This window comes from Arachis hypogaea, chromosome 14 (genome assembly GCF_003086295.3).
Source record: "Arachis hypogaea cultivar Tifrunner chromosome 14, arahy.Tifrunner.gnm2.J5K5, whole genome shotgun sequence".
Lineage (NCBI taxonomy): Eukaryota > Viridiplantae > Streptophyta > Magnoliopsida > Fabales > Fabaceae > Arachis > Arachis hypogaea.
In genome coordinates, this window is record NC_092049.1 from 56011332 (window position 1) to 56039119 (window position 27788).

General features: G+C 37.1%; 2 non-coding genes across 2 annotated transcripts; one reads left to right on the forward strand and one right to left on the reverse strand.

The window, feature by feature from the left end:
• Positions 1–677: 677 nt before the first annotated feature.
• Positions 678–785, forward strand: LOC112745912 (small nucleolar RNA R71). The gene has a single exon (XR_003173818.1). It is a non-coding gene; the product is annotated as a small nucleolar RNA R71 (small nucleolar RNA).
• Positions 786–7060: 6275 nt separating this feature from the next.
• LOC112745789 (small nucleolar RNA R71) lies at positions 7061–7164 on the reverse strand. The gene has a single exon (XR_003173700.1). It is a non-coding gene; the product is annotated as a small nucleolar RNA R71 (small nucleolar RNA).
• Positions 7165–27788: the final 20624 nt, after the last annotated feature.

Below are 27788 nucleotides of genomic sequence, written 5' to 3' on the forward strand. Positions count from 1 at the left end.
TCTCTTTGTATTCTCTTCTGTATTGCTTGGGAGAGTACTAGGAGGGGTTTCAGTGATCTTCTTACTCAGCTGGCCCACTTGTGCCTCCAAATTTCTAATGGAAGACCTTGTTTCATTCATGAAACTCACAGTGGCCTTAGATAGATCAGAGACTAAATTTGCTAAGCTAGATGGATTCTGCTCAGAATTGTACCATTATTAAAGCCTTGTTGAGGCTTTTGTTGATCCTTCCATGAGAGATTTGGGTGATTTCCCCATGACGGGTTATAGGTGTTTCCATAAGGTTCACCCATATAATTTACCTCTGCTATTGCAGGGTTCTCAGGATCATAAGCTTCTTCCTCAGAAGATGCCTCTTGAGTACTGTTGGATGCAGCTTGCATTCCATTCAGACTCTGAGAAATAATATTGACTTACTGAGTCAATATTTTATTTTGAGCCAATATGGCATTCAGAGTATCAATTTCAAGAACTCCCTTCTTCTGAGGCATCCCATTACTCACAGGATTCCTCTCAGAAGTGTACATGAACTGGTTATTAGCAACCATGTCAATGAGTTCTTGAGCTTCTGTAGGCATTTTCTTTAGGTGAATGGATCCACCTGCAGAAGTATCCAATGACATCTTAGCTAATTCAGACAGACCATCATAGAATATATCTAGGATGGTCTATTCTGAAAGCATGTCAGAAGGACACTTTTTGGTCAATTGCTTATATCTCTCCCAAGTTTCATAGAGGGATTCACCTTCTTTCTGTCTGAAGGTTTGGACATCCACTCTAAGCTTACTAAGCTTTTGAGGAGGAAAGAACTTGGCTAAGAAAGCCTTGACCAGCTTATCCCAAGAGTTCAGGCTATCCTTGGGTTGAGAATCCAATCATATTCTAGCTCTGTCTCTAATAGCAAAAGGGAAAAGCATGAGCCTGTAGACTTCAGGATCTACTCTATTAGTCTTAACAGTGTCACATATCTGCAAGAATTCAGTTAAGAACTGAAAAGGATCTTCAGATGGAAGTCCATGAAACTTGCAGTTTTGCTGCATCAGAGAAACTAATTGAGGTTTCAGCTCAAAATTGTTTGCTCTAATGGCAGGAATGGAGATGCTTCTTCCATGTAAATTGGAATTAGGTGCAGTAAAGTCACCAAGCATCCTCCTTGCATTATTATTATTTTCGGCTGCCATCTCCTCTTCCTGTTCGAAAATTCCTGTAAGGTTATCTCTGGATTGTTGTATTTTAACTCCTCTTAGTTTCCTCTTCAGAGTCCTTTCAGGTTCAGGATCTGCTTCAACAAGAATGTTCTTGTCCTTGCTCCTGCTCATATGAAAAAGAAGGGAATAGAAAATAATAATAGGGATCCTTTTTGCCACAGTATAGAGGTTCCCTTGTGTGAGTAGAAGAAGAAAGGGAATAAGAGTGAAAAGAATGGATAATCCAAACACAAGGGTGAGGATAGTAGCAGTGATTTGAGATGAAGAGAAGTGTTAGTAAATAATTAAATAAATAGAAGAAGATGAGGGAGAGGGAATTTCAAAAATTAATTTTGAAAAAGAGTTAATGATTTTCAAAAATTAAAATAAAATTAAAAGTAAAATTAAAAATTGAAACAATTAATTAATTAAAAAGAATTTTTGAAAAAGAGGGAGGTATTTTCGAAAATTAGAGAGGGATGGTTAGTTAGGTAGTTTTGAAAAAGATAAGAAACAAACAAAAAGTCAATTAGTTAGTTGAAAAGATTTGAAATTCAATTTTGAAAAGATAAGAAGATAAGAAGTTAGAAAAGATATTTGAAAAAGATAGGATAAAAAGATATTTTTGAAAAGATACGATTGAAATTAGTTTTGAAAAAGATTTGATTTTTAAAATTACAATTAATGACTTGATTCACAAGAAATCACAAGATATGATTCTAGAACTTAAAGTTTGAATCTTTCTTAACAAGTAAGTAACAAACTTGAAATTTTTGAATTAAAACATTAATTGTTGATGATATTTTTGAAAATATGATGTAAAATTAAGAAAAAGATTTTTGAAAAATATTTTTGAAATTTTTGAAAATAATTAAGAAAATTGAAAAAGATATGATTTTTGAAAAAGATTTTGAAAAAGATAAGATCTTTAAATTGAAAATTTGATTTGACTCATAAGAAACAACTAAATTTTAAAAAGTTTTGAAAAAGTCAACTCAAATTTTCGAAAATTTATGAGTGAAAAAGGGAAAGATATTTTTTTGATTTTTGAATTTTTAATGAAGAAAGAAAAAATATGAAAAAGACTCAAAGCATGAGAATTTTAGATCAAAACAATGAATGCTTGCAAGAACACTATGAATGTCAAGATGAACACCAAGAACACTTTGAAGATCAAGATGAACATCAAGACTTATTTTTGAAAATTTTTAATGAAAGAAAAACATGCAAGACACCAAACTTAGAGATCTTTAATGCTTAGACTCTATGAATGCAAACAAGAAGACTTACCAAGAACAACTTGAAGATCATGAAGAACACTATGAATGCATGAATTTTTGAAAAAAATGTATAAATTTTTAGAAAAAATGCAATTGACACCAAACTTGAAATTGACTCAAGACTCAAACAAACAACATAAAATATTTTTTATTTTTTTATGATTTTATTAATTTTTTTGGATTTTTGTATATTTTTTTCAAAAAACATATAGGAAAAAGAAAATAATAAATTCAAAAAATTTTTAATAAGAATTCCAGGAATCTTTCAATGTTAGCCTAAAGCTCCAATCCAAGGGTTAGACATGACTTAATAGCCAGCCAGCTTTAGGATATAAATCAGGCATGCAACAGCTGATACTTCATCCAACTCCATATACATGCCTTTTATGTTGACAAGTTGAAGTCTCAATCCAAAAGAATTTGGATATGGCTTTACAGCCAGCCAGGCTTCAAAAGGAAAAAAATTTTGAATAATTTACGAAAACAAAAGGAAAAATATATTTTTTTTTGAAAGATTTTTGAAGAATTTTTGAAAATAAAACAAAAAGAAAATTACCTAATCTGAGCAACAAGATGAACCGTCGGTTGTCCAAACTCGAACAATCCCCAGCAACGGCGCCAAAAACTTGGTGCACGAAATTGTGATCTCAGGCAACGGCACTAAAAACTCAGTACGCACGTCTTAATAAATCGTTTTTCATTTACAACTTCGATACAACTAATAAAACCTTACGTGAGTAATAAAACCCTAAGATATCAAATGGTTATGGAGTTTTTGAATAATAATAATAAATAAACAGAAAATAAAGATAGTAATACTTATGTAAATCATTGGTGAGAATTTCAGATAAGCGTATAGAGATGCTTTCGTTCCTCTGAACCTCTGCTTTCCTATTGTCTTCATCTAATCATTCCTACTCCTTTCCATGGCAAGCTTTATATAGGGCATCACCGTTGTCAATGGCTACATCCCATCGTCTCTTGTGAAAAAGGTCCAAATACTCTGTCACGGCACGGCTAATCATCTGGAGGTTCTCGGTCATACTGGAATAGGATTCACCCTCCTCTTTGCGTCTGTCACTACGCCCAGCACTCGCGAGTTTGAAGTTCGTCATAGCCATCCCTTCTCAGTTCCTACTCGGAATACCACAGACAAGGTTTAGACTTTCCGGATCTCAGGAATGGCCATCCATGGGTTCTAACTTATACCACAAATATTCTAATATCTCGGACTTGGTCCCCTGTATTAGATATCTAAGAGATACTCATTCTAGCTTGTTTGCATGTAGAACGGAAGTGTTTGTCAGGCATGCGTTCATAAGTGAGAATGATGATGAGCATCACATAATCATCACATTCATCATGTTCTTGGGTGCGAATGGATATCTTAGAAGCGGAATAAGTTTAATTGAATATAAAACAGTAGTACTTTGCATTAAATCATGAGGAACAATAGAGCTCCACACCTTAATCTATGGAGTGCAGAAACTCTACCGTTGAAAATATATAAATGATAATGGAGTTCATTGGTCTCGGCCCCAGAGGGGAACCGGAGTAACCAAGACTAAAAATGATCCGAAGATGTAAATACAATAGTAAAAAGTCCTATTTATACTAGACTAGCTACTAGGGTTTACAGAAGTAAGTAATTGATGCAGAAATTCACTTCCGGGGCCCACTTGGTGTGTGCTTGGGCTGAGCATGAAGTTTACACATGCAGAGGCTTCTTTTGGAGTTGAACGCTAAGTTGTAACGTGTTTTTGGCGTTCAACTCTGGTTTGTAACCTGTTTCTGGCGTTCAACTCTGGTTTGTAACGTGTTTCTGGCGTTCAACTCAATAGTCCTTCTTCAACCTCTGAATCTTATTTTTGCTCAAGTCCCTCAATTTCAGCCAGAAAATACCTGAAATCACAGAAAAACACACAAACTCATAGTAAAGTCCAGAAATGTGAATTTAACATAAAAACTAATAAAAATATCCCTAAAAGTAACTAGATCCTAGTAAAAACATACTAAAAACAATGCCAAAAAGCGTATAAATTATCCGCTCATCAACGACCATAGCTTGCTTCAAGCCGACAGTCTCCGTGGGATCGACCCTTGCTCAAGTAAGGTATTACTTGGACAACCCAGTTCACTTGCTGGTTAGTTGTGCGGAGTTGTGAAAAGTGTGATCACAATTTCGTGCACCAAGTTTTTGGCGCCGTTGCCGGGGAACGTTCGAGTTTGGACAACTGACGGTTCATCTTGTTGCTTAGATTAGGTAATTTTATTGTATGTTTAAGCTTTTTATTTTTTTCAAAAAAAAATACAAAAAAATTTTAGTTTTCGAAAAATTCATAAAAATTTTTAAGAATGAATTCTAGAGCTTCTTAAGATATGTTGAAGCCTGGCTAGCTGTTAAGCCATGTCTAATCTTTTGGACCGAGGTTTCCACTTTCCATTGTAAAAAGGACATGTCTGCATTTGTTATGCTAAAGCTTGGCTGGCCAGTTGGCCATGTCTAATTCTTTTGGACCGAAGCTTTAGACTAACATTGCACGAATCCTGGAATTCTTATTAAAAATTTTGAATTTCTTTATTCTCTTTTTCCAAAATAATTTCGAAAAATAAATACAAAAAAATTTAATAAAATCATAAAAAACCAAAAAATTTTGTGTTTCTTGTTTGAGTCTAGTGTCAAATTTTAAGTTTAGTGTGAATTGCATTTTTTTAATTTTCTTAAATTTTCAAAAATATGTGCATTGTGTTCTTCTTGATCTTCAAGTTGTTCTTGATGATTTTTCTTGTCTAATCTTTAATTTTTCTTGTTTTGTGTCTTTTCTTATTTTTCATATGCATTTTCGAATTCATAGTGTCTAAACATTAAAAATTTCTAAGTTTGGTGTCCTGCATGTCTTTCTTTTCTTAAAAATTTTCAAAAATATGTTCTTGATGTTCATCATGATCTTCAAAGTGTTCTTGGTGTTCATCTTGACATTCAAAGTGTTCTTGCATGTATTAGTTGTTTTTATCTTAAATTCTCATGTTTTGTGTCATTTTGTTATTTTTCTCTTTCTTCATTAATTCAAAAAAATCAAAAATAATATCTTTTCCTTATTTTACTCATAAATTTCGAAATTTTGGGTTGATTTAGTTAAAAATTTTAAATTTAGTTATTTCTTGTTAGTCAAGTCAAAATTTCAATTTAAAAAACTTTATCTTTTCAAATCTTTTTAAAAAATGAAATGTTTTTCATTTTTCTTTCATGTTTTCCAAAAAAATTTTTAATTAATTTTCAAAATCTTTCTCTTAATTTTATTTCATAATTTTTGAAATTATTGCTAACATTTAATATTTTGATTCAAAAATTTCAAAGTTTGTTACTTTCCTGTTAAGAAAGGTTCAATCTTTAAATTCTAGAATCATATTTTTTAGTTTCTTGTTAGTCAAGTCATCAACTTTAATTTTCAAAATCAAATCTTTTTAAAATTCTTTTTCAAATCTTTTTCAAAATAAATTTCAATCATATCTTTTTCAAAATTTAATTTCAAAATCTTTTTCTAACTTCTTATCTTTTCAAAATTTATTTTCAAATCTTTTTCAACTAACTACTTGACTTGTTTGTTTTAATTTTAAAAAGTTTACTATTTCTTATCTTTTTCAAAACCACCTAACTACTTTTCCACTTCTAATTTTCGAAAATCACTAACCACTTTTTCAAAATTCTTTTTAATTAACTAATTGTTTTAGATTCTAATTTTATTTTATTTCTTTTCTTAAATTTTGAATTATAACTTAATTAATTAAATAAAATTAAAAATATTTTTCTTTTCCCTCTTCTTAAAAATTCGAATACTTTCTCTCTCATCTCTTTCTATTTATTTTTATTTATTTACTAACACTTCTCTTCTACTCATAATTCGAACCATCTCCCTCTCTCTGTGTTCGAATTCCTCTTATTCCCTCTCTACCTCATTCTTCTATTCTTCTATTCTTATACTCACATAAAGGAATCTCTATACCATGACATAGAAGATTCCTCTTCTTTTCTATTCTCTTCTTTTTCATATGAGCAGGAACAAGGATAAGGACATTTTTGTTAAAGCTGATCCTGAACCTGAAAGGAATCTGAAGAGGAAGTTAAGAGAAGCTAAAGTACAACACTCCGAAGAGGACCTCACAGAAATTTTCAAAAAATAAGTAGACATGGCAGCCGAACCCAACAACAATGGTGGAGATGCAAGGAAGGTGCTTGGTGACTTTACTGCACCAACTTTTGACTTCTATGGAAGAAGCATCTCAATTCCTACAATTTGAGCAAACAACTTTGAGCTTAAGCCTCAATTAGTTTCTCTAATGCAGCAGAATTGCAAGTTTCATGGACTTCCATTGGAAGATCCTCATCAATTTTTAGTTGAATTCTTGCAAATCTGTGACACTGTTAAGACCAATGGGGTTAATCCCGAGGTCTACAGACTTATGCTTTTCCCTTTTGCTATAAGAGACAAAGCTAGAATATGGTTGGACTCACAACCTAAAGAAAGCCTGAACTCTTGGGAAAAGTTGGTCAATGCTTTCTTGGCCAAATTCTTTCCACCTCAAAAGTGGAGCAAGCTTAGAGTGAAAGTCCAAACCTTCAGACAGAAGGAAGGTGAATCCCTCTATGAAGCTTGGGAAAGATACAAGCAATTGATCAAAAGGTGTCCTTCTAACATGCTCTCAGAATGGAGCATCTTATGTATATTCTATGATGGTCTGTCTGAATTGTTCAAGATGTCATTGGACCACTCTGCTGGTGGATGATAAACCACTATTTTATGGTTTATAATGTGCTTACTTGTGTGGTTTTATCATGGTCTTTACCCACTTATTCATATGATTAGCATCCATTTATATTTCCTTCCTAAAATTATTACATGATTGAAAACTTGCTTCCTAAGAGACTTTTAATTATGTATTTTAATTCTTCTTTATTCCATTCGATGTCATGATCTGTGTGTTAAATGTTTCAGGCGTTATAGGGCATGAATGAGTTTGAGATTGGAAAGGAAGCTTGCAAAAATGGAAGGAACACAAGAAATTAAGGAGATGACCAGCGAGAAGTGACGCGGCCGCATGGCTCACGCAATCGCGCGAAAGAGAGGAAATCGCAGTGACGCGGCCGCATGGCTCACGCGACCGCGCGGATTAGAATAGCATAAGTGACGCGGAGGCATGGACGACGCACCCGCGTGGAAAAGCAAAATGCCGAATGACGCGTCCGCATGAATGACGCGATCGCGTGACGTGCGCGATCTGTACAATCTGTAGAATTCGCTGGGGGCGATTTTGGGCCCTGTTTTGACCCAGTTTTCGGCCCAGAAAAGCAGACTAGAGCCAGAGAACATGCAGAAACCAGAACAACATTCATTCCACACAATTTTTAGTTTTTAGATCTAGTTTTACTCCTCCTCTAGGTTTTCTCTCTACACATTCATAGTTCATAGGATTTTATTTCTATTCCTCTTTGCATTGGGATATTGAGAAGAGTTATTACCTCATCAAGACTTCGTCATTCTAGTTCGTTTTCTTTAGTTAGCTTTACTCTTTCATGTCCTTTAATTTACTCAATTTTACTATTGGATTATTTTAGAATTTATTAATACAAGAATTACTTTTATTTTTAATTGATTCCTTTGAGTTTTATTTATCATGTCTTTCTTTAATCCCCTTTCCTATGTTATGAGTTCTACATTCATAATGAGCGAGTAGTTCCCTAACTTGATGGGGAGTTGATTGAAAGGAACCCTTGAGTTGGGGTGCTTAAAAGAAAAATTGTAATTGGGTTTATTGTTGGAATGCTCTATAGTCACTGACACTAATCCTTTTCAATTGAGCGGATTGGAACTTGTGAATAAAAACAGCATTCCAACTTGTTTGACTTTCCCTTACCTAGTAAGGGATAACTAAACAGAACAACCTTCAATTATCAATTAATCTTGAGAGTACTTCAACAAGAATAGGGCTTCCAACTAATCTACTCCCAGTCAAGGCTTTTATTTAAATTACTTAATTTCTCCAATTTAATTTCCTGTTTATTCAACTCAAACTCTTTTTGAAAACATCTGATTAATAAAATAGCACACATTTTTGCAACTCGTTGGGAGACGACCTGGGATTCATACTCCCAGTATTTTAATTTTAATTTTTGTGACAACCCTTCTGAATTGATAAGAGAATTTCTGGTTGGTTAAGAACTATACTTGCAACGCATATCTTATAGCAATTCTTGACTCGCCAATTTCCGCCACGTCAATTTTTGGCGCCGTTGCCGGGGAGTTGCAATAGAGTGCTAAGTTATTGATTGGAATTTATTTATTTGCATTTTATTTATCTTGCTACTCTGAGCTGCTTGTTTCTTTCGTTAGATGACGCGTTCACTTCCTGATCCAAGCTTGCCAGTATTCGATCCTGAGATTGAAAGAACTATTTCATGAATAAGGCAAGCTCAGCGTCGGTTAGTCCTCTCAGAGGGCGAATCTGAAACGTCATTTGAGGAAGAAACCAGCCCCCGTTCTACTGATTTGATTGATCTATGTGTAGGTCACATAGCAGCACCTAGGAGAGTTACTATCCAGGAGGCTGGAGCCCCTGATTTTATAATGCAATCGTTTCAAGCGCATCATCCAGCGGTGGCTACAGACTTTGAAATAAAGACTGCACCGCTCAATTTGATGCCCAAGTTTCATGGCTTACCTGCTCAAGAGCCTATCAAGCAGCCTATTCTACTGTCAGGCATGATGGTGCAGATGAAACTTCAATTTTGTTGAAAGCTTTCCCGTTTTCTCTTGAGGGAAAGGCAAGAGAGTGGTACTACACTCAACTCGCAGCAACTGTATCTGAATGGGATACATTTAGAAGAGAATTTTTAGAAAAGTTCTTTCCAGCTGAAGTTACTGATAAACTGAGGAAAGACATTTCCATGATTGTTCAGGACGAATCCGAGACTCTCTATGAATACGGGGAGCGCTTCAATAATCTTCTGGAAGTATGCCCCCACCATATGATTGACAAGATAGTGTTACTCGGTTACGTCACACAGGGCATGAGGCCCCAAGATAAGACCACATTGGAAAGTGCTAGCAATGGGTCTATAAAAAAGTACAAGACCACTGATGAGGCATGGCAATTTATCAGCGACTTAGCTGAATCTACTCGGAATCACAGGCAGAAGCAAGGCCGTTCAAAAGCCGTTGTAGAAATATCCTCTAGTAGAGAGACTGCTGCTCTAACTCAGAGCATCTGTGAAATGACCAACTTACTAAAGCAGATGCAATTGAATCAACAACAAGTTCAGCAAGCTCAACCTTCTCCACCACAGCAAAGCCAATAGTTAGTCCCACAGAGAGTTTGCGGAGTCTGTGCTGATTATAGCCATTATACTGACGAATGTCCGTAGCTCCAGCAAGAAGACAACACCGTGGCAGCCACTCATAACTTCTATGACCGCCCCAACCAAGGGTACAATCAAAGTGGCAGTTACAACCACGGATGGCAGGACAATTCTAACCAGAATTGGAGGGACAACAACAACAACAGAGGAGGCAGAGACAATCAGGGAAATCAGAGGTGGAATAATAATAACAACAGGCAGCAGAACCAGTACCAGCCTTACAGAGCACCTCACCTGAGGCAATCCCAAGGACCACAGAATACCCAACAGCAGACCTCTCAAATTACTTATCCTTCTTCATCTGCTAATGATGACTTACTACAATCTATTGATCGGAGACAACAGACCATGGAAAATAACCTTCATGCTACACTAAATAGTCTGAACTCTACCGGCAAGCTCTTGTCTCACAGATTGGATCAATGAATAACTCCAATAACTAGCCTTTGAGCTCCAGTGGAATCCCCTCTCAACCATTACCGAATCCAAAGGGTGGCATTAATGCCATCACCCTAAGGTCCAGAACCACACTGCAGGAGAGGAATCAGGAGGAGCCAAGCCCACCAGAACATGCCTCAGCTGAAGAGGTAGTGGAAATAGAAGATGTTGAAGAGGAAGAGGACATACAGGACATGGCTGAAAAAGAAAAAGTTCAACCACAGGAGGAAGCACCAAAGGGCGCAGACACTGCAGAAGACATAACTTCCACTCCATTTCCACAACTTGCAAGGAAACCCAGAAAGCAGCTGGAACCTGATCCTAAAATGGTAGAGATATTCAAAAAGGTTGAGGTAACTGTTCCTCTTTTTGATGTTATTCAACAGGTACCTAAAAATGCCAAGATTCTAAAAGATTTATGTATACATAAAGACAAAATAAATGAATTAGAAACTATTCCTTTAGGTAGTTCCATATCTGCTTTAATGGGAGGTTTACCTGAAAAGTGTAGTGACCCAGGTCCATGTATGGTTAATTGTACTATTGATGGTGTAGTATTTTCTGACTGCATGTGTGATTTAGGAGCATGTGTGAGTATAATGCCTTTGTCTATATATGATATTTTGAGGCTCCCTCCCTTAAAAAGGTCGGCAGCTCGTTTTGTGTTAGTAGATAAAAGCATTATTACAGTGGCTGGAGTTGCTGAAGATGTATTAGTGGGCATTAAGGGGCTCACATTTCCCATTGATTTTTATATCCTGGAGATGCCCCAAAATGACTCAGAGAAGCCATCATCAATCCTACTCGGAAGACCATTCCTGAAGACCTCGAAGTTCAAATTAGATGCTTTTTCGGGAACATACTCTTTTGAAATAGATGGCCGACTAGTAATCTTCAATCTAAATGGAGTTATGAAGCATCCTCCGGAGGATCATTCTATCCTCCAGTGTGACATTATAGATGAAACCATGGCTGAAGTTCACCAGGAGGAATTGGAAGAGAAGTACATAGGACAAAGTCCAAGTGTGGGGACATTCTCAGAGGACAATGACAGTACTTTACCATTGTTACCAGCTCCAGACAACCCAGAGCCTGACTACGATCAGAAGTTAGAATTAAAACCCCTTCCTCCACACCTTAAATATGCTTACCTTGAAGACGAGCAGAAGTTTCCAGTTATCATTGCAAGGGAACTCACTTCTCAACAGGAAGAGCAGTTACTTTGTGTGCTGAGGAGGCACAAGAAGGCAATTGGTTGGAGTTTCAGACATAGTAGGCATCAACCCTCAAGTCTGTGAGCATAGAATATTTTTAGAAGAGGGAGCAAGACCTGTCCGTCAACCCCAGAGAAGACTAAACCCCACTATCTTAGAGGTTGTCAAAAAGGAAGTGACTAGACTACTGGAGGCAGATATCATCTATCCCATCTCAGACAGTGAATGGGTAAGCCCAGTACAAGTGGTGCCCAAGAAGTCTGGAGTCACTACAGTGAAGAATGAGCACGGAGAGCTCATGGCAACCAGAGTTCAGAACGCCTGGAGGGTCTACATTGACTACAGATGCCTCAACCAGGCCACTCGTAAGGATCACTATCCTCTTCCATTCATTGATCAAATGCTGGATCGCCTGTTAGGTAAATCACATTATTGTTTTTTAGATGGTTACACAGGTTATTTCCATATTCATATAGCTCCTGAAGATCAGGAAAAGACTACTTTCATATGTCCTTTTGGGACTTACGCTTACAAGAGAATGCCCTTTGGCTTGTGCAATACACCAGCTACTTTCCAAAGGTGCATGATGAGTCTTTTCTCTGATCTTATTAAGGACTGTATGGAAGTTTTTATGGATGATTTTAGTGTATATGGCGATTCCTTTAGCCTTTTCTTAGATGGATTATCTAGAGTATTAGATAGATGTGTCAATACAAACCTTGTATTAAATTGTGAAAAATGTCACTTTATGGTAAAACAAGGTATTATACTAGGACATGTTGTGTCTAATACTGGCATTTCTGTAGATCCAGCAAAGGTTGATGTTATTTCTAGTTTACCTTACCCCTCCTCTATGAGGTAGATCCGCTCGTTCCTTGGCCATGCAGGTTTTTACAGGAGATTCATTAAGGACTTCAGTAAGGTAGCACTTCCCTTATCTAGACTACTACATAAGGATATTGAGTTCGAGTTTAGTGAGGATTTCAAACAAGCATTTGATAAGCTGAAGACTGCCCTGACTCAAGCTCCAATTGTGAGAGGACCAGACTGGAGCTAGCCATTTGAAATAATGTACGACGCTTCCAACCATGCAGTAGGAGCAGCACTGGCTCAGCGTGAAGGTAAGGACCTCTTTGTTATTGCTTACGCATCTAAAACTTTAGATGCCGCTCAGTCCAATTACACTACTACTGAGAAAGAGCTTCTTGCTATTGTTTTTGCTCTGGATAAATTCCGAGCCTATTTACTTGGTACGAAGGTAGTAGTGTACTCAGACCACGTAGCTCTAAAGTATCTATTAGCTAAAAAGGAGTCCAAACCAAGGCACATACGTTGGATACTGCTATTACAAGAATTTGATTTAGAAATTAAGGATAGGAGTGGTAACCAGAATTTAGTGGCAAACCACTTGGGTCGCCTTGAGCAAATTACAGATGACCCCACTACTATAGCTGATAATTTCCCATTTGATAACCTGCAAGCAGTATCTGAGGTAGTCCCTTGGTATGCACCTGTAGCTAATTATCTAGTTAGCCGCACCTTTCCTCCAAACTTTTCTAAGCATCAAAGAGACAAGCTGAAAAGCGAGTCTAAATATTATATATGGGATGACCCATATTTATGGAGATGTGGCGCTGACCAGGTAATTAGACGGTGTGTACCTCAATCAGAATTCCAGTCCATCTTAGAGGCATGTCACTCGTCTGAGAGTGGAGGACATTTTGGCCCTCAAAGAATAGCTAGAAAAATCTTAGACTGGATTTTGGTGGCCTACTCTTTTTAGAGATGCTACTGAATTTTGTAGATCTTGTTTTCCATGCCAAAAATTTGGTAATATATCTAAGAGGAATGAGATGCCTCAACAAATTATGCTTTTCTATGAAATTTTTTATGTTTGGGGCATCGACTTCATGGGTCCATTTCCAAATTCTAATGGTTATTTTTATATATTGTTAGCTGTGGATTACGTTTCCAAATGGGTGGAAGCAATTCCTACCCGCACTGATGATGCTAACACTGTTGTTTCCTTTGTGAGAAACCACATTATTTGTCGCTTTCGATCACCACGAGCAATCGTAAGCGATCAAGGCACCCATTTTTGTAACAGGAGACAAACAGGATTAATGAAGAAGCATGGGATAATTCATAAGGTTGCAACAGCCTACCATCCTCAGACTAATGGGCAAGCTGAGGTGTCAAACAGAGAGATAAAGCGTATCTTGCAGAAGATAGTCAAACCTCATAGAAGAGATTGGAGCACCAGGCTACAAGATGCACTCTGGGCATACAGAACAGCATACAAAACACCCATTGGGATGAGTCCTTTCCACTTAGTTTATGAAAAAGCTTGTCATCTCCCTGTTGAAGTAGAGCACAAAGCCTTTTTGGGCAGTAAAGGAGTACAACTGCAAGAACTGGAAAGCCTTCGCCTAGAAGCTTATGAGAACTCAAGACTATACAAGGAGAAGATGAAGGCTGTACATGATCAGCACATCAAGAGAAAAGAGTTCCAACATGGGGATTTAGTCCTCCTTTACAAATCTTGACTGAGGCTCATGTCAGACAAGTTGAGATCAAGATGGGAAGGTCCATACAGAGTCAAGAAGGCCGAACCATACGGAATTTATCACCTAAGCCATCCTTCAAGCTCTGAACTTATCAAAGTTAATGGACATCGTTTAAAGCTATACCATGGCGAGAAGCTGAAGAAAAACAAGGAGCTCGAGATCTTCCTCTTGGAAGATCCCCACATAGTCGAAGACTGAGCTAGTGGAGCGTCCAATTTACGGACGTTAAAGCAAAGTGCTAGGTGGGAGACAACCCACCATGGTATGATCGTTCTTTTCTTTATTATTAGTTTTCCCTATTCAATAACTCTTCTCTTTATTAGTACATTTTGCACATCTACATTTACATATTTTAATTTAAAAAAAAAATATTTTTTGCGCAACGCGATTGCATCATTGATGCGTCCGCGCCGCAGGTGATGGGAGAAAATAATAAAACGAACAGAGAGTCACGCAAGAGCGTGGCTGGAGGCGTGCCAGTGGCACAAATCGCCCCACGCGACCGCGTCGCCGACGCGTCTGCATCTAATAGGAACATTGGCCTCCCACGCGACCGCGTCACTCACGCGGCCGCATGCTCTGGAATTCGACGTGAAAAGGGTGCACGACCGAAAGTTGTGTTAGAGTGGTGCTAGATTGGTGCTGAACGCATAATTCTTCCCACGCGGCCGCGTGACCGACGCGACCGCGTCATATCCTTCTAATGGCCACTCACGCGATCGCATGCCCCACGCGATCGCGTCACCCCAGATTTGGCAAAAATAAAAATTTCGAACAGAGAGTTGTGCGAGCGCGAGGCTGCCCTCGCGCCAGTAGCATGAAACGGGTCATGCGACCGCGTCAATTAGTATAAGTGCAAGTCGTGCGACCGCGTGCCCCACGCGACCGCGTCGCTTGCACAGCACAGCTTCCCTGATTTACCAATTATCTTATCTTTCTTTTCCCCAAATCCTATTTTCTCTTTTCCCACCTTATTTCTTCCTTCTTCCTTTTTCATTCTTTCTCACCTTCTACTCTCTCTCTCTCTCTCTCTCTCTCTCACCCCCATTAACAAGGTTTTCTTTTCTTCTCCCCCCTTATTTTTCTACTATTCTTCTTATTTTTATATGTTATCTTCTTTTCTTTTCTTTTTACTTCCATTATCCATATTTTCTTTTTCTTTCTTTTTCCTTCTTACTTGGTGTTGGAAATTTATTTGAGTCATTGTTTCTCATTATATACTTGTGGATTGTTGTAAATTTGTTTGGCAATTATATATTGCTTTTAAAAGGGTTGCTTGCATGTTTAATTTAATACTTTTTATACCCTATTTACCATGCATGCTATGTGTTTGTGAAAAAGCCCATATGGCATTATGCACTTTCCTACGTTATTCTACTCTAACATTCAATGCTTACTTTTCACAAATTCCTTTTACTATTGTATTAATTGAATTTAATTGTCAATACAAACGTGATGGCTAGTTTGTTACGAGTGATAACAAATTTGACTCATTAAATGCTTGATCTATGCTATTCATGCCTTTGCCTGTATGCCAATAAACCACTTGCATTTAATTGTCCTCAACTGCACTTGCTATTTTTCCATTGATGAACTTTTCACATGTAGTCATGACCATGTGTTAATGACATACTCTTTGCTGTGCATTGATTATCACTCATACAATCCTCTTCCTTGCTCTATCTCTTTAAATTTAATTTACTCTCTCTTCCCTTTTTCAGGATGGCCACCAAGAAAGGCAAAGAGAAAGCTACTCCCAAATCAACAGCAAGGAGAGGAACAAAGAGAGCACTAGTGGCAGAGCCCTCTTCAACTGCGGTTAAACCCTCAACAAAAAGAACTAAGAGGATTATAAAGGTTGATGATAAAGAAAGAGCCTTCCCAGTAAAGGAGACTACACGATTTCCCAATCACTACTGTGAGCAGATGTTCCCGATCCTGGCAGAAAGGAGTTACAACAACGAATACCTTCTTCTCCTCCCAACCCATATTGCTACCTTTGTTGAGCCGCAAATTGCACAAAGACAATGGGGTTTCCTACAGAGACAGCCGAGGCAGGTCAATCTTTCTTGGGTAGTCGAATTCTACTCCAACTTCCACCTGCCAACCCTGCAGTCTGTCTTTGTCCGTCAGAAGCAAGTCCCCATTACAGAAGAGGCCATTCAAAAAGCTCTAGGTCTTCTCCCTGTTCCAGAAGGATTGGATGCCTTTCAAGAAGCCGCACTCAAGCGCCAGATGTACCAATTTGACTGGGACGCCGTTCTCAGAGTTATCGCACTACCTGGCAGCCGTTGGATCAATGGATACCATCGTACCCACCCTAAGGGAATATCGGCTTCAGTACTTACCTTGGAGACTCGCGTATGGGCACAGATCATGTCCCATTACGTCTTTCCGAGCACTCACGAGTCCTCCTTCACTGCGGACATGGCCGTTCTACTATGGTGCATCCTTACAGACCAACCTCTGAACCTACCAAGACACATCCGGAATGCCATGGGACACGTACAAATTGTGGACAACTTACCTTTTCCCGCCTTGGTCTCAGATCTTGTCTCAGCAGCCGGAGTCTCCTACAGAGCTGGGGACACCAAAGCCATGCTTCCATGGGATGATCAATATGTCCCTAACGGGAAATACATCAGACCTTCACCAGCCGCCACAAGCCATCCTACTGAACCGGTTGAAGATATTCCTTTTTCAATACCACAAGTACCTACAACAGACCAACTGCTCCATCAGATACTCGAAAGGTTGGATCGACAGGAACACAAAGCTAAGATGAGAAAGCGCCGTAACAAGCGCCGATTCACATACCTCAAGGAGCTGATTATGGGAAAATTCAAGGACTCAGACACCCCAGACTCCACTTCCTTTACCAGCACAGGAAGCCATGATGGTCCTGCCTGTGGAGATACTGCTACCAGCCCCGCTTTGTTCCTGACAGATGGCACCGATGACGGTGCAAAACCTTAAGTGTGGGGAGGTCGGTCAGTACCTGACTTCCGGAGGTAATTTCTCTTCCCTAAACACCAATGAATTAGAATATTTAGTTAGCTTTTCTTTTATAGAATAGGATAAATTGCATAGTAATAGATTAGTTGCATGCATGTTCTACTTGATTGAAAAGACAATAAGTTTCTTCTAAGACTCTATTTTTGGAACAAAATTTCACTAATTTTAATTAAAATTTTTATGTTAAAATTGCTTGAAGTTGTATTTGGAACATGATTTTTGAGCTAAAGAACACACAACCTGTGAGATTCGAGCCTCTATGCATGGTTACATTATTTAACCATAATTATTTTATTCTTGTGTGTTTACTTCTCTATGATTGTGATCTATATTTTGTTCCATCCTATATGTCCAATATTTATTATATTTATATGTTTGCATATGATTGAGGCCATTAATTATTTAGCTCACCTATCCAAATTAAGCCTACCCTTTCAATTACCTTTGTTAGCCACTTTGAGCCTTTAAATCCCATTTGTTCTATATTTTACCACATTAGTAGCCTTAAGTGGAAAAATAATTATATATCCCAAATTGAATCTTTGGTTAGCTTAAGATAGAATTGTGTGTGCTAATTAAGTATGGGAAATTATGGGAACAAAAGATAATAAGGGAATGTGTCATGATAATATAATGGAAATTTGGATACCTACTCATGTGAAACTATAAGAATTAAAAATCTATGTGCATTGATAAGCTATGTTTATTTTTATGTTTATGTTAAAAAAAACAAAACAAAAATATTCAATAAATAAATAAGGGGACAAAATTTCCCCAATGCTAAGTTAAGAATTCAAAGATCAATGCATGTATGATAAAATTAAAATAAAAAGTTGATACATGAGTATGGAATGTGAAAGGAAAATTTTGGGTAGCTAGGTATGAATTCTAAAGCTATATAGAATATATATGTTATGTTAAAGCTTGGGTTAATTAAAGATTCAGTTTATAAGCTTACTTAGCCATATATGTATCCTTACCATTACCTTGGCCCCATTACAACCTTGAAAAGACGTCATGATGTTTGCATTGGTATATTAAATGTTGTTGATTGATTATGAGAAGAACAAAAATTAGAGAGCATGATTAGAGAAGGATAGAGTGATTGCCCTATACACTAGAGAGATTAGAGCATACATACATCATCAGTGAGGGTTCAATGCTTAAAATTCTATGTTCCCTGCTTTCATGAGCTACCTTCTTGCATTTTTATCTGTTCTTACTGTATGAGAATTGAATTAGTGGAATTTGATTTGTAATTGTTTTGAAGAGCTTATTTACTATTGATCAAGTGGACAAGAATCATATAGTTGCATTCACATATATAGGTTGCATTGCATTGCATGAGTTTTACATGTTCCTACTCATTTATTTTATCTCCTTCAACTAAGCATGAGGACATGCTAATGTTTAAGTGTGGGGAGGTTGATAAACCACTATTTTATGGTTTATAATGTGCTTAATTGTGTAGTTTTATCATGGTCTTTACCCACTTATTCATATGATTAGCATGCACTTATATTTCCTTCCTAAAATTATTACATGATTGAAAACTTGCTTCCTAAGAGACTTTTAATTATGTATTTTAATTCTCCTTTATTCCATTCGATGCCGTGATCTTTGTGTTAAATATTTCAGGCTTTATAGGGCTTGAATGAGTTGATGATTGGAAAGGAAGCTTGCAAAAATGGAAGGAACACAAGAAATTAAGGAGATGACCAGCGAGAAGTGACGCGGCCGCATGGCTCACGCGACCGCGCGGATTGGAATAGCATAAGTGACGCGGAGGCATGAACGACGCGCCCGCGTGGAAAAGCAAAACGTCGAATGACGCGTCCACATGAATGACGTGCGCGATCTGCATAATCTGCAGAATTCGCTGGGGGCGATTTTGGACCCTGTTTTGACCCAGTTTTTGGCCCAGAAAAGCATACTAGAGCCAGAGAACATGCAGAAACCAGAACAACATTCATTCCACACAATTTTTAGTTTTTAGATCTAGTTTTACTCCTCCTCTAGGTTTTTTCTCTACACATTCATAGTTCATAGGATTTTATTTCTATTGCTCTTCGCATTGGGATATTGAGAAGAGTTATTACCTCATCAAGACTTCGTCATTCTAGTTCGTTTTCTTTACTTGGCTTTACTCTTTCATGTCCTTTAATTTACTCAATTTTACTATTGGATTATTTTAGAATTTATTAATACAAGAATTACTTTTATTTTTAATTGATTCCTTTGAGTTTTATTTATCATGTCTTTCTTTAATTCCCTTTCCTATGTTATGAGTTCTACATTCATAATGAGCGAGTAGTTCCCTAACTTGATGGGGAGTTGATTGAAAGGAACCCTTGAGTTGGGGTGCTTAAAAGAAAAATTGTAATTGGGTTTATTGTTGGAATGCTCTGTAGTCACTGACACTAATCCTTTTCAATTGAGCGGATTGAAACTTGTGAATAGAAACAGCATTCCAACTTGTTTGACTTTCCCTTACCTAGTAAGGGATAACTAAATAGAACAACCTTCAATTATCAATTAAATTACTTAAACTCTTTTTGAAAACATCTGATTAATAAAATAGCACACCTTTCTGCAACTCGTTGGGAGACGACCTGGGATTCATACTCCCAATATTTTAATTTTAATTTTTGTGACAACCCTTCTAAATTGATAAGCGGATTTTTGGTTGGTTAAGAACTATACTTGCAACGCATATCTAATAACAATTCTTGACTCACCAATTTCCCCCACATCAGTGGATCTCTTCATCTGAAGAAAATGCCTGCAGAAGCCCAGGAACTCATTGGGATGGTTGTAAATAACCAATTCATGTATACTTCTGAAAGAAATCCTGTGAATAATGGGATGACTCAGAAGAAAGGAGTTCTTGAGATTGATACTATGAATGCCATATTGGCTCAAAATAAAATATTGACTCAGCAAGTCAATATGATTTCTCAGAATCTGACTGGAATGCAAGCTACATCCGGCAGTGCTAAAGAAGCCTCCTCTGAAAGAGAAGCTTATGACCCTGAGAATCCTACAATGGAAGAGGTGAATTACATCGAAGAATCCTATGGAAACAATAATAATCCTTCATGGAGAAGTCATCCAAATTTCTCATGGAAGGATCAATAGAAGCCTCAACAAGGCTTCAATAATAATAATGATGGGAGAAACAGGTTTGGCAATAGCAAGCCTTTTCCATTATCTTCTGAGCAACAGACAGAGAATTCTAAGCAGAGCCTCTCGGACTTAGCAACCATAGTCTCTGATCTATCTAAGACCACTCTCAGTTTCATGACTGAAAAAAGGTCCTCCATCAGAAATTTGGAAGCACAAGTGGGTCAGTTGAGTAAAAGAGTTACTGAAATCCCTCCTAGTACTCTCCCAAGCAATACAGAAGAGAATCCAAAGAGAGAGTGCAAGGCCATCAATATAACCAAAGTGGCCGAACCTATAGAGGAGGAAGAGGCAGTGATTTCCAGTGAGGAAGACCTCAATTGACGTCCATTAACCAATAAGGAGGTCCCTATTGAGGAACCAAAGGAATCTGAGGCTCATACAGAGACCATAGAGATTCCACTGAACTTACAGTTGCCATTCATGAGCTCTGATGAGTATTTCTCCTCTGAAGAGGATGAAGATATTATTGAAGAGCAAGTTGCTCGGTATCTATGAGCAATCATGAAGCTGAATGCCAAGTTATTTGGTAATGATACTTGGGAGGATGAACATCCATTGCTCATCAATGAACTGTATGCCTTGGTTTAACAGAAATTACCTCAGAAGAAACCGGATCTCGGAAAGTTCTTAATACCTTGTACCATATGCACCATGACCTTTGAGAAGGCTCTGTGTGACCTGGGGTCAGGTATAAACCTCATGCCACTCTCTGTAATAGAGAGACTAGGGATCTTTGAGGTACAAGCTGCAAGAATCTCATTAGAGATGGCAGACAAATCAATGAAACAGGCTTATAGACTTGTAGAAGACGTCTTAGTGAAGGTTGAAGGCCTGTACATCCCTACTGACTTCATAATCCTAGACACTGGGAAGGATGAAGATGAATCCATTATCCTTGGAAGACCCTTCCTAGCCACAGTAATGAGCGGATAATTTATACCCTTTTTTTAACATAGTTTTTACATAGTTTTTAGTATGTTTTAATTACTTTTTATTCTATTTTTATTAGTTTTTATTCAAAAATCACATTTCTGGACTTTACTATGAGTTTGTGTATTTTTCTATGATTTTCGATATTTTCTGGCTGAAATTGAGGGACCTGAGAAAAAATCTGATTCAGAAGCTGAAAAAGGACTGCAGATGCTATTGGATTCTGACCTCCCTGCACTCAAAGTGAATTTTCTAGAGCTACAGAAGACCAATTGGCGCACTCTCAATTACGTTGGAAATTAGACATTTTGGGCTTTCCAGAAATATGTAATAGTTCATACTTTGCCCGAGATTTGATGGCCCAAACTGGCATTCAAACTCAGCCTAAAACATCTTGGCGTAAAACGCCCAAACTGGCACCAAAGCTGGCGTTTAACTCCAGGAACAGCCTAAGCACGAAAAAGCTTCAATGCTCAGCCCAAGCACACATCAAGTGTGCCTCGGAAGTGGATTTCTGCAATATCTGCACTTAGTTACTCACTTTCTGTAAACCCTAGTTACTAGTTTAGTATAAAAACTACTTTTAGAGATTTATTTTAGAGTTTTTTGGAGAACTTTTGTTTAGTTCATCATAGTATTGTTCATGTTTTGGAGGCTGGCCTCACGGCCATGCCTAGACCTTTCTCTAATGTATTTTCTACGGTAGAGTTTCTACACCCCATAGATTAAGGTGTGGAGCTCTACTGTTCTTCATGAATTAATGCAATTACTACTATTTATCTATTCAATTCACGCCTACTTCTTTCGCAAGATATACTCTCGTACTTAATTTAGTTAAGTCAGAATGAAGGGGTGACCCGTGACAATCACCCAATCTTCGTTACTCACTTAGCCAGGATCCGCGTGCCTGACAACCACAAAGCGGTCTACATGATGTTCAACGTAGTCATTGGATAACAGCTGGAGTATATTCTCTTGGACATCTAATACACGGACCTAGTCCGTGAGATTAGTATCTTTGTGGTATAGGCTAGAACAATTGGCAGCATTCCTGGGATCCGGAAAGTCTAAACCTTGTCTGTGGTATTCCAAGTAGGATCCGGGAAGGGATGACTGTGAAGAGCTTCAAATCTGTGAATGTTGGGCACAAGTGATAGTGTGCAAAAGGATCAATGGATTCTACTCCGATGCTAGTGGGAACCGACAAATGATTAGCTATGCGGTAGCTGTAACTGGTATTTTTCATCTGAGACGAGAAATCCGACAGTTGATTAGCCGTGCAAAAACCGTAGAGGACCATTTTCACTTAGAGGATCTTACAGCTTGCCATGGAAGGAGGTAACGCATGGTTGGAAGAAGGCAATAGGAAAGCAGAGGTTCAGAAGCAACAAAGCATCTCCATACGCTTATCTGAAATTCCCACCAGTGAATTACATAAGTAACTTTATTTTATTTTATGTTTTATTTATATTTTAATTATCAAAACATCATAACCATTTGAATCCGCTTGACTGAGATTTACAAGGATGACTGATGATTGAATTTTTGACGGTTTAGAATTTCACAAATGAAATCTCGTTGAAGTATAGTCTTTAAACCAACAATAATCCTTTCATGCAAAAATTTGTTTGTCACAAGTATAAACCCCTAAAATCTATAAACCGAAGTATTTAAACCTCGAGTCATCTCTCAAAGGACTTGCAGGGTAGTGTTCTTATTATTGGTTATGGACTTGTTTATTTTGGGGTTTTGGGATGAGGAATGTGAATAGTAAATGGTAGGAAAATAAACTAACTACTGTAAAAGCTCTTGGCAAGATATGAGAACTAGAAATTCTATCCTAGTTATCCTTCTCAATTGTGATGAGAATTGTTCATTGCTCCCACTTAGTTAACCTCTAACCATGGAGGAAAGTCAAGTGGATGAATCAATTTGATTCCTCAAGTCCTAATTAACTCCTAAAGGAGAGACTAGCTTTAGAGGCATTCAAATCAATTAGCAATCTCTAATTATCAATCAACAATGGAATTAGATAACTCAAGAGTCACTAATCACTCTACCTAGGCCAAGAGGAACAAAATCTATACAAAAATCCAACCAAGCATTTAATCTAACACTTGGAAGGCACAAAAGAAAAGTATAGTCAATCACAACAAGAATGAATTCTAACTACAATTGAATGTAAAGAATTAACAACAATAATCAAGGAAATCACAATTATCATGAATTACCTCAAATTGCATTATTAAAAGGGAATAAAAGAAATAACAATCTATCCAAAACAAAGTGAGGAATTACAAGAACTAAAGTACATAACTAGGGAGAGGAAGAGGAGAAGATTAAGAATTGGCAAAGGAGAATTGAATTAAGGCATGAATTAAAACTAGATCTAAGAAGGGATATTAACCTAAACCTAATCCTAATCCTAGAGAGAAGTGAGAGCTTCTCTCTCTAAAACTACTTAAAACTAAAGCTATCACTTCCTTCTTCTCCAATTGTTATGTCTCCCCTTTAGGCCGTGATCTTTTTATTCCTTTCTATCAGCAATTGGCGCCAAAAATGGGTTCAGAAACCCCTCAAAATCGCCAGGCACGTGTTGCCTTAATGAAGTCATGTGCAGACATCGACGCGTGCGTGCACGGTACGCGTGCGCGTCCCTGGCTGATTCCGCAATGTGCGCGCGAGCGCCTTGTGCGCGTGCGCGTGCTTGGCCGTAATCAGTTCTTTGGCTTTTTGTGCTTCTCTCCACTTGCATGCTTCCTTCCTTGCTTCCTTTGATCCATGCCTGGCCTATTTCAATCCTGGAATTACTAGCAAACACATCAAGGCCTCTTATGGAATCAAGGAGAAATCAAAATTCATCAAAATAAGGCCTAAAAGGCATGTTTTTACACCTAAGCACAAATACGGGAGAGATAACAAAACCATGCTAATTCATAGGTTAAATGCGAGAAAAGGTCATCAAAATACTCTAAATTCAATACAAGATAAACCCTAAAAATGGGGTTTATCGATGACCATAGCTTGCTTCAAGCTGACAATCTCCGTGAGATCGACCCTTACTCACGTAAGGTATTACTTGGACGACCCAGTGCACTTGCTGGTCAGTTACACGGAGTTGTGAGAAAAGTGTGAAATCACGATTCCGTGTACCAAGTTTTTGGTGCCGTTGCCGGGGATTGTTCGAGTTTGGACAACTAACGGTTCATCTTGTTGCTTAGATTAGGTAATTTTATTTTATGTTTAAATTTTTATTTTTATTTTCGAAATATTAAAAAAAATTTAAATAATATCAATAATAATGTTTAGTTTTCTAAAATGTTCTTCAGAATTTTTTAAGAACGAATTCTAGAGTTTCATAAGATATGGTGAAGCCTGGCTGGCTGTTTTGCCATGTCTAATCTTTTGGACTGAGGCTTTCACTTCTTATTGACATGCTTGTATGTTTTATGCTAAAGCTTGGCTGGCTATTTGGCCATGTCTAATTATTTTGGAATAAAGCTTTCACTCGAAGCATGGCTGGCCATTTGACCATGTCTAATTCTTTTGGACCGGAGCTTTAGACTAACATTGCATGATTCCTGGAATTCTTATTAAAAATTTAAGAAAACCATAAAAACCAAAAATTTTATGTCAAATTTTAAGTTTGGTGTCAATTGCATGCTTTAATCTTTCTTCATTTTTTGAAAATTCAGGCATGTGTTCTTCATTTATCTTCAAGTTATTCTTGATGATTTTCTTTGTTTGAACTTTACATTTTCTTGTTTTGTGTCTTTTCTTGTTTTTCATATGCATTCTTGAATTATTAGTGTCTATAGAATAAAAATTTTTAAGTTTGGTGTCTTTCATGTCTTTCTTTTCTTAAAAATTTTCAAAAATATGTTCTTGATGTTCATCATGATCTTCAAAGTGTTCTTGGTGTTCATCTTGACATTCAAAATGTTCTTGCATACATTTTTTGTTTTGATCTTAAACTTTTATGTTTTGTGTCATTTTGGTGTTTTTCTCTCTCCTCATTAAAAATTCAAAAATCAAAAATAATATCTTTCCCTTATTCTTCTCATATATTTCAAAATTTTGAATTGATTTAGTCATAAAGTTTTAAAATTTAGTTGTTGATGTGTTGAAAACGGAATTCCAACACCTAAACTCACCGGCAAGTGTACCGGGTCACATCAAGTAGTAAAACTCACTTAGAGTGAGTTCGATCCCACAGGGATTGATGGATCAAGCAACTTTAGTGGGTGATTAGTTTAGTCAAGCTAACATTGAAGTGAAATTGGATGAAATGTAACCAACAGAAAGTAAATTAACAAGAATTGTAAATGAAAGAATGTAAATAGGAAGAAAACTTAAAGAGCAAGAAATGTAAATTGACAGAATCTTAAATGACAAGAAATGTAAATTACATCAAATGTAAAGGGAATTGGGTGCAGGGAAATTAAAGAAAGCAATATATCAAGCAATTGAAAAGAACTTAAGAACATGTGACAAGAAATTTAAAGTACACGGAAATTAAATTTAGATCACAGTAGCTCAAATGTAAAGTGTAGAGGAACAAAAGTGCTGGAAGGTAAATTGGGAACAATGAAAACAGAAAGCAATGGGACCCAAAGATCAAAATCAAGCTCAATGTAAATTGAATTGTAAACATGCAGCAAAAGGAAATTGTAGCAAAGGATTGTAGAAATTTAAATTGCAGAAGAGATGTAAATGAAAACAGCAAATGAAATTAGATCCATTTCCTTAATTCTCAGAATTATGTAGAAGGAGAACAAGGATGAATTTTAGATCAAGAATTGAAACAAAATTTCTTCAATCTCAATCCAAAACTCAAAACAGAAAGTAGAAATTGCTTGAAGTAAGAAAATGAAAACTAGAAAACTAAACTCAAATCCAATTCTTAGAACAATTGAGAAGAGAGGTAAAAGATGATTCTCAAACTTAGAATCAATGAAGCTCTTCAACCTCAATTCAAATTCCAAGAACAAGTTGCAGCAAAAAATAAAATGAAAACTAGAGAGCAAGACTCAGATCCAATCTCAATTCTCAAATTCAAACAGAAAAATTAAAAGACAGCTCTCTACTACTGCTCCCTATTGGAGCCAGCATCTTTACAAAAATGAAAATGATGCCTTATATAGGCTTTACAAAATGAAAAATGAAAAATGAAATTCTAAACAAATTATAATTAAAATAAATTCCTAAGCTAACTGATCCTTGTGCCTTTGAGTGACGTTAATTGGGCTTTGCTTGTTTTGGATTTGAGGAAGTGATGTACGGAAACTTGTCTCTCAACAATTTCCCTCGGCAAGTATACCGAATTGTCGTCAAGTATGAACTCACAATAGAGTGAGGTCGAATCCCACAGGGATTGATTGGTCAATCAACTTTAATTAGAGGAATGTTCTAGTTGAGCTAAGCAGAATTTGATGTGAGAGTTGCAGGAAATTAAATGGCGGGAAAGTAAATAGCAGAAAATGTAAATACTGGAAATAAAGAGCTGAATGTAAATGGCGGAAAGTAAATTGCAGAATGTTAAATGGGGATTTGGGAAGATGAGCATAAAAGTAAATTGCAGAAATTAAAGAGAATGGGTGAGATCATAAATGGGGAAGTCATTGGGTTTAGGAGATGTTGCATTCTCCGAATCAAGTTCATTTTCATCTCTTCCTCAATCAATGCATTCATTGATCTCCTTGGCAATCTTAAGTGATTGAATTCCAATTCCTTGGTAATTCAATCTCTCAAATCTTGATCAATAGCCAATTTCTTGGTCCAATTGCTCATGAGAAGAGATGAAGTATGGTCACTGATTATACCACATGTATTCCCAAATCAAAGTGTTGGTAGGATTATATGTCCATCGAAACCCCAATTTGGTCCAACATGAGAAAGCATTTCTAGCATCATTGATGACATGTCACCATGTCATGTTTTTATATGCTTTTTCATATAAGAAATTGATGATTTGTACTTAAATATTGAATGCTTTTGTGCTTAAATGTTATATTTCTTTGATTTTTTGATTTGATAAATATTGTAGAAAATAAGAAGAAAAAGAAGCAAAAAGCACAAAATAAGTCAAAAGGGAGAAAAAAAGAGTTTTGGGGCACACTTTGAAGTTGGAGCACACTTTGGAGCCTTAGGCCACGCTTTTAAAAGCATGGCCCATGACCAAATCAAGGAAGCGTGAACAATCAGCACACAAAGCTCAGTTCATTAAGTAAACCTAGCTTTGCCGTACAAGAAAAATGTGCTTGGAGGCAAGAAATTTTGCTAAGTTAAAATCTGGGCGTTCACAGCATGAACATGCCTCCTTCAAAGGGATATAACTTGAGCTACAGATGTCCGATTGATGTGCTTCTAGTTGCGTTGGAAAGCTGACATTCATAGCTTTCCAACGATATATCATAGTACATATTGGCACGAAATTGAGGCACGAGTGAAATGCATCTTTAAGGGCCAAAAATAAGCAAAAAAATCAGCCAATGCTTCCACCAAGGCTCGAAGGGGGAGACACAAGGAAAACAAGGAAAGCAAAATAGCGCTCAGTT